At 41.4% G+C, this 16239-nt stretch overlaps 1 protein-coding gene across 10 annotated transcripts in view; it reads right to left on the reverse strand.

Moving 5' to 3' along the window:
• Nucleotides 1-16239, reverse strand: part of ESRRG (estrogen related receptor gamma) — a 549261-nt gene that overhangs the window by 486135 nt on the left and 46887 nt on the right. For 2 of the 10 annotated variants that reach the window (XM_033099794.1, XM_033099788.1), the window contains exon 1: nucleotides 14866-15099. The exons of 6 other annotated variants lie outside the window; for them this stretch is intronic. The gene's annotated coding sequence lies outside the window, so the exon portion shown is untranslated. Of the gene's footprint in view, nucleotides 1-13586; nucleotides 13701-14865; nucleotides 15100-16239 lie in introns of those variants that run through there. 2 more of the 10 variants (XM_033099789.1, XM_033099781.1) reach the window with 2 other exon arrangements.

Below are 16239 nucleotides of genomic sequence, written 5' to 3' on the forward strand. Positions count from 1 at the left end.
ACAGAAAGCCTTACTTCAGTCTAGCCACAAACTAAATTTAGTGCAAGATACACAGAACCAGGAGCTTCTTCACTGTATCTACAAACCAGAGTAAATCCTTAATGAACCAAGAAATGATGTCATTGAATAACCCACTAATAATAAATACATAATTTTTGCTCTTTCTCCAAAGCAGATGAAGAGCAATCTGCCAGGTATAACATTTGTAACAACCTCAGTGCTAACCAGGGACATGAAACAGCTATCTACATTTGAACCTACGTGTGCATTTACATAGTTAAAATCAAACGTTAGTTAATAAATTAGTTTGAGTGAATTTAGAGACTGAAGGCAGCCCAGCACTGCCTTGTTTTAGCTAACATTTTTCACCCTGGGCAGTCACGGGGAAATTGCAAACTCAAGTTAAGTGCCAACTTAAAATGGATTCCTGAGACACCCCTGGCGTGTGAATTAATTCTATTTGTATTAATATTTGGAATGTCACACAGGATACCACAGCTGGTTTTGAGTGACGCTCCGGCACTCTCTCCACTGCATTTTTATCAGGAAAATGACGTCCTGAAAACTGTGGCATACGGTGTCCAAGGCTTCACGAGAATAACAAGAATGAAAAGCTGAAAATTTCTCCCCTGGTCTCTGCCTATTAAACACCCGCGCTTCTCAACAGCAGGGTAGGTCTTGGTGTTAAAGAACAGGGCGCTGAATTCAATTTCAGTGCAGTGAGGGGTTTGGGTAATCTGGTCTCTTTATATTTCCGGTCACACCACTTGCAGAAAGTGAAAAGATCAGGGCCTCCAAAATAACGCCCACCACTCAGGCACGCAAACCCAAAATTACTCCTTCGAAGGAGGTTACAAATTAAAGCAACACTTAGCAGAGAAAATCTGTTCTCAAGAGCTCCTATCCAGAGGGAGTGTTGGAGACTGAAGCCCTTCTCTCTGGAAAGCATCTGCAAACCAGTGCGTCTGTCTTTGTGGTAACAGGGACTAGACTGGTTTGCATCAGCCCAAACTGGGTGGAGACACAGCCCTCCCTTCCGTCTACAGTGTCAAATGTTTCTTAACGTTTGGACATGGAAGCATCACCTGACTTGGGTGGCATTTCTTTCCCTGCCAGGCTTCTGGTGGGAATGTCAATAAAATGAATATGACCACAGAGAGAAACAAGAACAATGAGAATAAGGACAAGATTCCTGCTGCTAAATCAGCCCTTCACCATGACGAAGGGACGCATAGGTACCTCTGTGCTCCACTCTTCTCTCCTTCAGTAAGGAGATCTGACGTGGAGCTTTGGGGTTTTACATATTGTTACCCCTCCTCTCCACCTCCCTTTTTAATGGGTTCTAGAAAAAGCACAGGAGATTGCAGTTTCAGCAGACAGGGAAAAGAGGGTTGATATGATTTACGTAGTTATTTTTATATTTAATCCAAGAGCAAGAGAGGACTAAGCAACCCAGCTGACTCTAAAAAGCATTTTAGGAAGCTGGCAACTGAACAAGCCACCTCCCGCTATTGCCTCCTGTGAAGTAACTCTATCTGGGGTATAGATATGTTCATCCAAGATATCAATAGCACAGATAATTAAGTTAGCGCAGCAAACTAGTTACACGCTTTGAAGTGTGGATCGAGTTGGTGTGCTAACCTTTCTCTCACTGGATAGGCTAAGCCCTACAATCTCCTCACACATGTTAACAATCTGGTGACCTTTGGTCCATCCTCATTAGCACATCATTTAGGTGACCCAACCACGTGGGGCCTACCATAAAAAGGACAGCCTATAAACTGGGTAGAGGGAGTTCACAGAAGCAAACACAAACTTCGCCAGGGTTAGAATAACCTTCAACGAGAGGAGCTAGAAGTCCACAGATCTCGCTGTACTATGGCAGAAGGAAGCGGGAAAGATATCGGCGGACCCAGGGCTCCTCAAACCCCGAATTCCGTCTCTGAGAGTCATATGAGGGGTTTTTAAAAATACGAGTTACTGATCCCAACCTCTAGTGATGCTTATTCAAAACCCTGAACTAGAGGCATGGCATCTGCGTTTTCATGAGGACAGAGATGATTGTAAATCTGTAGTCCTTGGACTCCATCTTTCACAGAGGTACGTACAGAACCAAGTTTCTTAAGATTTCAGTACTATATACAGTAGCAAGACTCCAGAAGCCACCAGACCCTTCACCTATTACATTTTGGGGTTTGTGTTTTACATCATTTCATCTCTACTACACATATTATATGATTTGATTCATTTTACAGTCATGGAAATTGAGGAATGTTAAGTAATTTGATCCAACGTCACGAGCTAATAAGTGGCAAATGTCAGGCGCAAAACCCAAATGTGCCCCCACCAAATGGAACCCCCGACTGCCAGAAGCAGAAGTCGCAAAGGAGCCAGAGTCCTTCCCGATGTGGGTCTAATTCACCTGCTTTGGAGGCTTTTCCTCCACGGAAGACAAGAGTTGAGTGAGCTTGAGGAAGGGCTGAAACTAACATGTCGCCCTCCAAATTATGGGCATTCCTTATAAATTGTATTGGCATTTGATGAACAAAATAGCCTATCTGAATTGCATGTAGGAACCAGCCCTTAGGCACGGAGAAGGCTGCTATGAATAAAAGAATGGTCTCGATCATCTGAAACCGAAGGATATAAAGAACACATGAACCAGGCCTCTTTCTATCTCACTTTCTACCCCAGTTATGTCAGTCTCTGTACAGACTCCCCAAACGTGGATATATCCTTACTGTGTTCTATTTTGGGTTTCCAGTGAGCACGGGAAAGAGGCAAAAGGGTGAAGAGAGCAAGAAATTAAAGAAAACGAGGACCAAAGAGCCACTTTTCTCCAACTTCGGTCCCAGGTTGGGGACTCTTATAGCTCCTTGATAGAAAGGTCCTTTACACTAAGAAAAAGGCAGAGGTGTTTCAGCTGTTACTAGAGAGAAAAATAGCCTAGCATATCCATTAGTATCCCATAAATCCTACTGCTCAGAACGCTGATATATTTCTAGTGATTTGTGATGTTTTCCTTTCCGGTTTTTGATGGCCACCGAGGTTTAATACAACAGACCACTTCGGCAAAGGTAAGATGTCTAGCTATGACACACTTAATTCCTTGGACTCGAATCCCTCAGTAGGTGTGAAAGCAGCAAATCTAGCTAACTTCTCCGCTCCCACAGAAATCCCCACTGGGAATATGACTTTCGATGTGGCATTTCCAGTGAAAATTCCATTGTTAACTGTGTTCTTAGAGAATCTCCCATGAGGCCTGAGTAGAGAAATTTTACCTATTTTTCTTTCAAACATGAGGTTTTAGTGGATTGGACCCACCCCGATGATGAGATTTCAAATGGAAAGCTTCACACCCCCACTGCAAACTCTGGAGATTGAGACAGAGGACAGCCAGCTGGAAGGTGATATCCACACGTGCGAGTGACCACTTCGTTTGTATGAGACTGAGCGGCAATGACACTCACTCTCTTGTCATTTACATACAACCCAAAGACCAGCTCAGTTGAAAATGCTTATTGGAGAGGAAAAGACAAATAGGCCCGGGACCAGGTGCAGAACTGGCAAGCAGAGTTATAAAACGTTTTCCTCCAGAAGCAAATATAAACCTGTTTTATGATGGGCAATCCTAGGTTCCCATAGAAGCACTTTCGCAATAATAGCACCACAGAATAAAAGCTTGAGCAACCAGGGGCATTTAGAAAAATAAAGCCTCCCTCTTCCCCAATATATTACCAGTACTGCCGTGGCTCTGTTCCTTACACGTCCTGCCAGGAGCTCACCTGATGCCTCCAGACGTGAGTGCTGACGTGTCTGAGTACTGAAGAGCATGTGCATGGTTAACTCCCAATGGAGCCGCCTCGAGGATGAGCTGCATTAGTATCTGGACAGACACCTTGGACAGCGTCTGGGTCCTGGGCAGCTCTACGCAAATTACAGCTACTGATATTGTTGGGACGGTGACTGATATGTGTAGCTCGCTTAGCCACAATGCATATATTACATTTCAAGCATGTTTTAAAGCAACTATGTGATGTGTTTTTAGTTTTCATCTTTCGTCTACACCCCGAGGGGAAAATTCTAATCATAAAATCAGCCATTTAAAAAAAATATATATGGGGGAAGCCGGTTCGCTCAGGTGGTTAGAGTACAGGGCTCTTAACAACAAGGTGGCCGGTTCGATCCCACATGGGCCACTGTGAGCTGCGTCTCCACAACTAGATCGAAACAACTACTTGACTTGGAGCTGACGGGTCCTGGAAAAACACACTTAAGATACATTTTAAAAGTTTAAAAAATATATACATGAAAATATTTAAGTTTTCTACTTCTCCGTCCCCTGGTAAGCTTTGGAAGAGTCTAGAGCAAGGCTTCCCAATGTCAACACCGGTGACATTTTGGGTTGGATAATTCTGTGTTGTGTGCAGGGCTACCCTATGCATCGAAGGATGTTTAGCAGCAGCTCTGGTCTCTGCTCACATGACAATAGCACCCACTTCCCAGGTATAACCATGAAAAATGTCTTCAAAAATCACCAAATGGCCCTTGGAGTTGGGGGGGGGGGGGGCAAAACTGCCACCAGCTGAGAGCTACTGGTGTAGAGTCAATTTGAAACAGGCAAGTAAACTACAGGAGTACATTCTCTAAAATATGCCTCAAACATAAGATAGTGGGCCCCCGTCAAGAATCTCACGTCCGCCACAAATAGCATTTTACTAGCAGTGAAGTGAAACACAAAAGCCTGACAGGGCCAGTGAGATGCTCTTTACTAACAAGCTACGGTGAGCAAAACAGTCCAAACTTCTTCACATATGCAAACTCAACATTTAATTTTCTGCAAGATTACCCACAATAATTACAAAGTTTCTATAATACAGCCTCAAAAGCTTGGAACTGTGAGATCCATAAGAATTGATCTTTTATCTTTTACCTTTGCTGTGTAGTATGTCTGTGTAACATAGCAAATGAATGTAGGCAATATTTTCCTCTAATTTACAGGAGTATTAAAGTGAAACTTTACTAAAATTAAATTGATTATTAAGTAATCCAATGAAGAGAAATACTGAGTAAAGCTCTAGCGTTCAAATAACACTGAGGTAGACCATTTTGCTATTAAGCTTGCATCCTTTAACCTGAGCACATGTGGTGTCCATATGATGGCTAATAATTTGACATTGTAAATGTAATATTGAAATATTAGCTGGTGGCTGCTACTGGTTAATGATGGTTTGAGGGCAAAAAGCTGACATCTGTATGACACCAGTTTGTTCATTCTGTCAATCACATACTGTACTTTTGAAGCATTAGCAATAGCTTGAATGGACTTCCTTCTGGGAATCTGTGGTCAACGTGAAGATTTCAGAGCCATTATCAAATCTGTAACTTCTCTATCATAGTGTTAGAATTAAGCCAAGCCAAGAAATTCCCCCTACTACACTGAGCTGTGTTAGGATCTTGTTTACCTGATATTAGTAACACAGAACTCATAAGAGAAAGAACACATTCATTTCACGTTCTAATATCCACATGACTTATAAGGTTTCATTCCAAAGTGTGGGGAGGGGATACTATATTTTAACTATGTATTAGGCCAATATGGTTTTACCCTAAGGGTATTAATTGCTTTGATAAAGGAATGCTACAGTGTCTACCCATGCACTGGATCTCATGGAACTGTCCCTTCACTTTTAAGATGGTATTACCCACAGGGATTACTCTTCTATTACATGGTAAAGTGGGTGGGACTACAGGTAAACAAGGGAACTAAGCTTGCATGTACAAGGTCATTTCTTTTTTGCTTATAGCTGCCTCAATTCCATCTTCTGAGAAGCAGAGATTATATTTCCACTCTATTGCCTGACCCCAGAAAGAGAGGAAAGCCGGAGGACTGAATGGAGAGAAGCAATTCCCCTTTCCTTCATTTATTCAGTTGAGGACAAATTCAGAATCTTTGCACCATCTTGTGTAATCATAGATACCACACTCAACACAAAAAACCAACATGACAAGTTGTTTCTTCTAACGTTTTTCCCCCTTGCTTTCTTCACACTCAGTGTCTAGTCCTACACCACGCAGACTCCCTCCCAGGACTAGAATCTTTAAGAGGTAGAATCAATCCAGAGCTAGATGTCAGAAGACCCAATAGCTAGTCTTCTGCTCTCTTTTTAACAAATTACTCTAAACAAGACACTTAATCTTCTTAACTCATCTGTAAAAGGAAGATGATAATTTATGATTTCATAAACTTTCACTACCCAAATTTCATGTATTATTAGAGGAAATATTTACATTTAGAGGAACAGTGAAAGGGAGTCATTCTGCATGTTATTTCAATGGAGGCAGGAAGCAAACAATTATTTATCAACAAGCACGGTTATTCTCGGCAGCTTGTTTTTCAAAGCTGGCCATAAGGTTCCATGACCTTCTACAGGATAAAGTGGGAAGCCATTGCTTTTTCCCCTTTCAGTCCCTCCTCTCCACCTTCACATTTAAACACTGAAAAGGGGGAATTTGACGCCTACCATGTTGTTGTTTTTTACTCCCGAGAAGGACCCTGGGGCCTTGGCCTAATGGCCTAACCTCAGAGATTCTGCTTAAACTGATTTAAGAAGGTGATCTGACCTTGGCCTTCACCATGGAAATTACAAGGATTTCCCCTTTGTCTCATTCCACTCTGCCTTGGACTACATCTCACTTCTCACACAACTCACCTCGCACACTTCTCATGCCCCCTCTTTCCCTGGTCCTCTCTATTTCCCAAAACCCACATCTTCAAAATAAACATGCAGGGCAGGAAGTAGCTCTCAAAAGGGAACTCCATCTGCTTTACACAGTGCCAGTTGGACATATCGTGGGAGCAGCAGGCATCTGTCTGGGGAAGACACCGTAGCATCTGTTGGACCCCAGGAAGCTAAAACACAAGAAGGCATGGGATTCTTTCCAGTGCCCAGCCTGGATTCTAGGGTGAAAAAGAATGTGGGAAGACACAGCCCTTCCATCATTCCTCAAAGACCAGACGATGGGATTCCAGACTTGAAGAGAAGAGCAGAACCTGCATAAAAGGTTCTTCCTCAATTTCTATTTCCCAGAATGGCCCTCACTGTATACCCCGCTGTGACTGTCCTCCATCCACGTGTCCCCGAGTTCTTAGAAGCTGATTACGTGATAAGCCCAACAGTTAGAAGATATCATCGCATTAAAGAGAAAAATGTTTTTCTGGAGGGTCAAAAACCAGAGAATGACTTTCGTATCTGCTATAAGTTGCCAGGATCTTAGGGAAATATTTCATCTCTCATAATTCAGTTTCTTTATCTGTAAATTGGGAGGAAAATGGGACCCACTTAGCGCACAGATTTTTTTTTTTTTGAAAATCAATTCAACAAGAGTAGTAAAAACTACTTTTAAATAAAAAGCATTAAATATTATTAAACATCTACAGTCTTCTAGATATAGATTAAGCTAATTTATGCCTAGAGTTGCAGAAGCACAACAGAATTTAAGGAAAACCTCCTGTGTTAAGGTCTAAAAAAAACAGATAGTTCTAACCTTTTGTCCCCATGTCAGTGTAACTATACTACTTCTTCTCCATGAGTCTATATCTTTGTATGCCTTTATGTTTGAAATTGTAGCATAATGTAGTAGAATAGTACACTGGATTCAAAGGTGCAATACCGTATTGTAAACCCCAAATCCATTATCTCTAGTTGTGTAGCCTTGGACAAAATAATGTCTAAAATAAGGATGGTGACCCTGGGTCAGCTGCTTCCAGAAATGCTTGAGTGTTAACTGACAGGCAAATACTTACGCCTCTCTCTCTCCCTTTCCCTTTTTCCCTTTGTCTCTCTCTTTCTCGCTTTCTCTCTCTCTCTCTCTCTCTCTCTCTCTCTCTCTCTCTCTCTCTCTCTCTCTCTCCCCCCCCCCTCCTCCCCTCTTCCTTTTCTTCCTCCTCTCCTTTCTCCTCATTATTCTTATCCTTTTCCACCTCTGTCTCTTAGTTTTTCCTGTCCATAGAGGGAATTAAGTTCTATTTCTAGGTTTTCTGATTATTGAGTAACTAAATTAAGTTGCTTTTTACTGTGACCACTTTTCCTGTTTCTGGTTTGAGTCTTTTGAATGTCCTTTTGAAATACCATTTCATGATTCTTAGGTTTCTCTTTCATTCCAGAAAATACACCCTTCTCACCACCTCTACAGATTGTCTCCAACTTAATGAGGCAGTGTAGGAAACGTATGTAGGGAAGATTATAAATTTTAGGTGTAGCTCTGTCACTCACTAGATGGGAAAATTCTATCATGTCTTATAGGCTCAGTTTTCTCATTTATAAGATGGGGGCAACACTATCTATTTCATAAGAGTAATGGCAGAATTATTAATAAATCAATTATAACAATGATGTCACACAAAACATGATATAATGCCTGCTTCAATGGTCAAAACACAATCAAGAACAGCTTTTATTATGTTAAAACTAAAAATTAGTTTTATGCATTAATGAAACAATGGCTAACATTAATAATGGCAATTTTGAGAGAGAATCTCAAGATAGGATGCTACCCCCATCCAACCACTTGGACACAAAAATTTCTAAAAATGCCTAACACTGAGCACCTACTGTGTGCCACTTTTCTGAGTACTTTGCCTGTGTTAACTCACGTAACCCCCACACCAACTGTATGAAGTGGATACCACTATTATTCCAATTAAAGATGAAGAAAGAGAGACTTCAGCAGTTTAGTTGTTTCCCCAGGTCAGCACAGCTAGTGCGTGATTGATCCAGAATTCACAACCATGCAGTCAAGTTCGAGGGCAGAGATGGAAAGCATTTTTCAAAATCCTTTTTCTCCCGGAAAGATGGCAGCTTCTAGACCAGCTGGTGTGATGCCAGTAACTTGTTACCGGCAATAAAGCACTGAAGTCTGCTGAGTATTTTCTTTTCAATTTAAGAGAATATAGTTGTGCTTATAAATGGCACCAACATCCTGATTTCCTTTCTATGTAGGAAAGAAACCAGTCAGATCCAGGCTAAAGCTTTGGGAATTGCTTAGAGCCCTGAGCTTATCTGTGGCATGTGCACGTCACCCATCAGCCTCTTTGTCACCCCCACCACCACCATTTTCATCACCACCATCATATTACTATTTATTGATCGCTCCATGCCAAGTATGTGGTAATTCTTCACATATATTTTCTATACGTATTACAGCAGAAGAGAATGCTGAAAACCATTGAGCTAAACCATTCCAGATGCATACTTACAAGACTTTTATCATAATTCTAACATACATGACTCCACCACTGACCTTGAAAAGGCTAGAGGAATGGCAATAATATTTACTGATATCTTCCTTGTGTCAAGCACTGGAGTAGATACTTTGCATATGTAATCTTATTTAATCCTCACAACAAACCTCTTCAATAAGTAGTGTTGGGAATACAGGACACATACATGCAAAAAAAAAAAAGATACAGAACCACTTTATTACATCAGATAAAAAATAAATTGAAGATAGATTAAAGACTTAAATATAAGAAACCATAAAACTCCTAGAAGAAAACACAGGCAGCAAAGTCTTGCACATGACTCTTAGCAATATCTTTTTGGATATGTCTCTTTGCTCAAGGGAAACAAAAGAAAAAATAAACAAACGGGACCACACCAAACTAAAAAGTTTTTGCACAGGAAAGGAAACCCTCAACAAAATGAAAAGAACACGTGCTTAATGAGAGAAAATATTTGCAAATGATACATTCGATAAGGAGTCAATATCCAAAATACATAAGGAACTCATACAACTTAACATCAAAAACAAAAACCCCACAAATGATCCAATTTAAAAATGGGCAGAGGACCTGAATAGACATTTCTCCAAAGAGGACATACCGATGGCCAATAGAAATATGAAAAGAAGCTCAACATCACCAATCATCAGGAAAATATAAATCAAAACGACAATGAGCTATCACCTCCCACCTGTCAGAATGGCTATCATCAAAAAATCAACAAACGACAAGTGCTGGCGAGGATGTGGAGAGAAGGGAACTCTGTGCATTGTCAATAGGAATATAAATTGGTGCAGCCACTATGCATTCCAAGGCAGAATAGAGGTTCCTCAAAAAATAAAAATAGAGCAGTCATAGGACGCAGCAATTCCACTTCTGGGTACTTATCAGAAGTAAACAAAAACACAAATTCAAAAATATATGTGCACCCCTATATTTATTGTACCATTATTTACAATAGCCAAAATATGGAATCAACCTAGACGTCCATGGATAGACAAATGGGTAAAGATGTGGTAGAGCTATACAATGGAGTATTACTCAGCAATCAAAAAGAATGAAATCTTGCCATTGGCATCAACATGGATGGACAGAGAGGGCATGGTGCTAAGTGAAATAAGTCAGACAGAGGAAGACAAATACCATGTGATTTCACTTATATGTGCAATCTCAAAGAACAAAACCGGAGTATACACAAAACAGAAACAAACCCCTATGGAGAGAGAGAACAAGCTGATGGCAACCAAAGGGTAGGGAAGCAGGGGAACGGGAAAAACAAATTTTAATTAAAAATGGTCACTCATACAAAAGCAATTCTAATCACAGGCTCTTTCTCTGCTCTTGGAAGAGATTATGAAGTGGAGCCCCCTGATTAGTGTGTTTACGGGATGGACCATTAGACAAGGGCGGTTGAGAAGATTGGCTGCAAAGTGTGAGAAAGTCATCTACCTTGCAGCTGTCCCAGCCTGCATGGTACCATGAATAAACGAGGGTCCCTCTCTAGAGACATCTGCTGGCACCTTGTCTTCATTCCTCTCTGGAAGAAAAACATCATATCCTTGTGAAGAATGTATTGCCTTCTACAAGCAACTGCCAAAAACCCAACTGTAGGCAAAATCCATCTGACAAAACCCCTTAACTGCTTTGATTCAGTTCTTAAAGGAGATTAGTGGTTGGGAGGTCACAGAGAAGCCATCCGACTGTACACTGCAGCTTGGGCTTTCAAAGCTTTCACTACTAAGGGAATCTCCATGCTCGATGCCCCTTCCCTCCATGCCGTTTAATCAATGAATCAACAAATAGTCCTGAGCCAGGCTTCCCTGGGGTGTGCAGGTCACTTCAGGTGAGACTCTGCAGTTCAATAGGAGAAAGAAAAACAGATTTTTCTAACTCCGCTTCAAGTTTCCATTTATAAAACCAGGGCAACATAAAAAGACCATGGGTCTCATGTCCCTCCTTCACTCTTTGAGCTTTTCTCGTTCACAAAGAAAAAAAAAAAAAAACGCTATGTAGCTGAGAGAACATAGAAGAGTTAAGAGGAAGGAAAGAAGAATAAATGAAAGGAAAGAAGAAAGAAAGGAAGGAGCGAAAACAAGGAGGGAAGAAGGAAAGAGGAAATCAGATCCTTAGATTTCAGGAAGGTCACAGCACACCACAAACACGCGTAGACAATCCTCTGAAGATGTGTTGCCTTGACAGCACATAACCTCCAGGTTTACTAGCCTGCTAATTATTATTGCTCTTTAGTCTCTATGTTTATCTTTGAAAACAACTGGTAAACACTGATTTTAAGGTTTTAGGATTCATGTCATTACGAATTTCTTATACCTTCAAGTGTCCTTCTGCTTTCAACACAGGCAACAAGATCATAGATAAAATGTGAATGTCGCCTAAATCCCTGACTATGAGAAATCCTAAATACCAAATAAAACAAAACCAAAAACCAAAAAACAAAAACTTAGTTTTCCTAAATATTTTGGTTATTGTTTGTTTTCAGGATTTTTTATATATATATTGCAATAAGATACTACTTTTGGCTTTAGTAAACGTTATATAAAACACTACATGATGCTACCTCCTGAATCACCATCTCTCAAGCGATGACAAATCACTGCACTGCATTGTGTCACTAGAACAGAACCAACCTAGGATGGGAACATTATCTTTCTCTTAGACCCAACACTTAGAGTAGGATTCTTCTGAACTGTTTCCTCAAACGAAAAGAATAATGCAATTAGCAACAGTTTATTAAGCACGTACTACATGCTAAACACGGTGTGAAACACTTCCTATGCATTATCTCCTTTAACCTTTCACCCACCCACTGGTGTGCATGATTGTCTGCAATTTACATATGAGGATGTGGAAGCTCAGAAGTCACTATGACCAAAATCATAAGCATAGGGAAGTTCAGCGCAAAGACTCCCACCCACGTCTGACTCCAAAGAGCGTTCCCTAACCACCCTGTTGCCGACACTGGATTCCTATTTCAACTTGGAGAATCAAGGCCAGGAAAAGACGAAATCATAGATTTCATTATAGTGTACCCAAACCTCACCTAAACTTGGTGTTCCCACACTGGCTTCAAATTGCTCCTTCCCCAACCCCCACCACATGAATTACTAGAGTTTCTTCTTTTGTTTCCGTCTGATAAGCAAAGTTAGTCTTCGGATAGCAAATGCACCACGAGGCCACAGCTAACCATGACATTTGAAGAATTCTTCAGTCTAAGTATGAATATGCAGTCAAGCATGCCAACTTCTTATTAAAAAGCTTGAAGGGGAAAAAAAAAGCTTAACTATAAGAACTATGTTAACAGTTACAGGTCTAAACAAAGAATTTCCTCGATTCAGGTCTAGGTGGGGGCAGATGCTGTTACATCTTCCTAAGCTTCTAAGCCACAGCCCTTGTCACAGTTCTGGTATTAACATAAAAACAAACACCTGAAATTCTGTTATTCAGTCAGATATCTATATATGTACAATTACAGATGTATCCAGAATGACCTGTCTGTTAAAAGGAGGTAAACTATAAACACACCATCAGCTTCTGTTCCAAGATGGTCTGATTATTTATACCATCTGTGTGTAGAAGGAGGGATGGCTCAGGAGTACAGTTCAGGTCTGTTTTCACCTTGAGATACAACACACCTACAGACAGACCTTTGCTTAAAAGGTCTGTGATTGTCTGAGACAGTGACTCTGAACCCCTTCATTCCTGCACCTGGGGTACCGCCTAGGCCCACCTTCCAAAGCTGGCTTTTAAGTGACCCCCCCAGCACCACCCAAGTTTTACCAGAGTGTCTTCTTTCATTGCCTTTCACTAAGCACAGCTGGTGTGGGTATACCAAACAAACCACAAGATTAGTACTTCACACAGGTACGACTTCTAAAAATTTCTTGGTTGAAGGCCCATTTATAAATACAACCATTTTCATACACAGAAACCGTCTCTACCAGAGAAATGCACACCGGACTATAAAATGTGGTCCATGCAGAACTCAGACAAGGTCTGCATGGCTGAAAACCTTGAGGTTACGGTACTTCTCCCAGTATTTGCGAGTGCTCATTACCATATTGCAGAAGTTGCTTGGGAAGCAAATAACAGCTTACAGAAAGACTGAGATTTAATAACCCAGAGATTTAGGAAGAGAGAGAAAAGACATAAAAGCTAGAAAACAAAACTACCGAGTCCTCTCACTTCAAAGCTGGAGGCCTTCTAGCACACAATTAGCATGACCTTCCATGAAAGAAGCCCTGGAATGCACAGACTTCCTTTTTGTTTCCCAAATAAAGGTACTTACTGTGAAAAGCCACCAGTCACCACGCTTTGCCCAGAATCGCACGGGCCACCATTCTCCATGGAAGCAGAGAGTGGGAACTGCCAAGCTTGTGGAGATATCTACTTGGGTTGATTGGAAATAGGTGCATGTGGGGTAGTGGGGAGAAAATAAAGACTTTCCCTTTAAAACCAAACAGAAGCTGATACCACATCACATGACCTTTTACCGTAATTTCTATTAAAATCATTTCATGTCTGGTTGCCTCCTGCTCTCCTGGTTCATTTGTATTGTTTACAACGAGTCATTGCCCTGGCAGTTACTGGTGGCTGAATCCATGGTTACCCGTTTTTACATTCACTAGTTAAATGGAATGCAGCTTTGCTGTGGGTTTCAGGGAGCAAGCTCTTAAGAAACCACAATCCAGCTATCAATCAGACTAATCTGAGAGAAATTAATCTTATAAACCTAAGTATCAGTGCATATTAAAAATTGATAGAAAGGGGGCATGGGCTTTTACTGGTTGGAGTTACAGATGTGGACAAGCTGAGATTGAACTTGCAGCCTTATTTAGTCCGTGGTCCACGTCTGACAACCATTCACAGCTGTCAAGGATAATACCGCCACCCCTTAAAAAACAAACCCACCCCCCACCCCGACCAAAATTGTGTAACCATTTACTATACCTGAATGGTCTTAGGATCTAAACAGTGACTAAACACAGGTTTAAGCAGATTTCGATCCCAGCCAAGTAACTTAAACTGATACATACGAGACAGTAAAATACTAAACAGACAGCAATGGATAGGATTCAATTAAGACAAAATCTCCATGGAACTTAATTTACTCTTTACAAGTAAATAAATTAGGACTGCAAACTACTATGTTTTATTGAGAACAAGAACAAGTGCAGATTCATTCTGTTGTCCATGAATTTATAGGGTTAATTCTTTAAAAAACGTTCCCCAAAGCAAACTTGTTTCTCAAGATGGACATGACCAACAATTATCATTCCTAATAAAAATGTAGAAGTTTTATAGTTTCATGCCCACAATAACTGTCCCACAAGTCACATCGAAATGCTAACTGAGCACAGCAAATAGTTAAAGCTAACATAGTACAACCCCATCTACTGCAAAGTCACTGTATCAGAAGCTGGAATTGATTGGTTTCCTCGGAAGGAATTGAAAATGAATGTAACACAACGTCGGGAAAACCTCTCCTGCACTGCTAATCGGATATTGTATAATGGTTGATTGCAGCTTTGCCCTGTACTACTGCTGCCTAAATCATACATACTTACACGTTCTGGGTTCTTCCAAGAGTTTGGTGCAGTTTCAAGGACAAATGTCTTAAGGAGGCCTCAGTACTGTGCAGCAAGGAGCCTAGCTCAGATCTGATGACAAGAGCACAGTGCTAAATCTGACAAAGGAGAAGGAGAAGAAAACTTCCTGCGTGCAGAGGAGATCTTGGAAAGTCTCAGGGTTAAAAGGCTGCTTTAAATGTGCTGCTTGATTTGCTCCCTGGTTGTGTATACACAGTAGCAGCTGATCTGTGTTTGCAGCCCTGCAGAAAGGAACCTTTACTGAAAACCAATGGCATCGCATTTCAGTGGAGCTGGTGCCAAGTGCCGGAGAGCAGAGCAACCTTTGACAACTTCACACAATTCCACAGCCGCCTTTACCACAGGTCAGGAAAGAGGGTGGGAGATGTCTCCCCACCAGGTTAACTCTCGGGTGGGTTAGCGCTCTTCCTGGGAAACCAAACACTGTGACCGACCGGCCTCTGATAACAGTGAAAGGTATTCCCTGCACTGAAATACAGTCTCTACCTCTGCCGTCCTGACCGACCAGGGGCTACGTTCTCACAGAATTGAAAAAAAAAAGAAAAGGAAAGAAAAGAAAAAAGAATCCCAATTTCTAAAACGTATGTGCCCTGGTTTTTTATATAAACCTTCGAGTTCACCGGCGTTACTAATGTTGTGTTGAGCATTTTATGACTTTCTGATGTTCCTCCCAAATCAATGGAGGAAACAAATAATAAGAGTATTTGGGTAGCTGTGCTTCCCAATTCAGAGGCTACAGTTTTAAAATTATGGGTTCGTTGGGGGCTATTTTAGGAGTGTTCGTTATAAACGCCAGTAGAACCTGCTGCTAGGATGAGGCTATCGTGTCGGGATAATTAGGAGAGGGATGCAACAACACAGCTCGTGGAATATACTGCTCAGGACTGGAACGTCCGTCTTTACCACACTTAATATGGAGAATGGAAATTCCAGACCTCTCCAAACTCTACGCTGGAAAGTTAAGAGAGGATAAGAGATGGGGGTGGGTGGGGGCTGCTGGTTGTTGTAACAAACTGAGCCCAAGTCACTTGTGAGCCTCTTCATTATCTGAGTGTCCCTTACTGACCTTCTCCTCCCTTCTGTCCCTATGACAAGTCTAGGTTATGATACGTCGTATGGCATTTTCTCACGCTTGTGCATTTTTACTTCAAAGGGCAGAAATCAGCACTGACAATTTAACAAAAGGCCAGGTGAACTGTGCCAAGCAGCACAGAGACGTGTCCCCCACTTTTCTGAAAGGCGGCCCAGGAGCTGCCTGGGCAACTGGTGCTTGATCCGAGCGAGGCCTTGGCTTTTCATTGTGGCCACACTGTTGTTCGGAAGTAATCATAA

This window comes from Rhinolophus ferrumequinum, chromosome 27 (assembly GCF_004115265.2).
Source record: "Rhinolophus ferrumequinum isolate MPI-CBG mRhiFer1 chromosome 27, mRhiFer1_v1.p, whole genome shotgun sequence".
In the NCBI taxonomy this organism is placed as follows: domain Eukaryota; kingdom Metazoa; phylum Chordata; class Mammalia; order Chiroptera; family Rhinolophidae; genus Rhinolophus; species Rhinolophus ferrumequinum.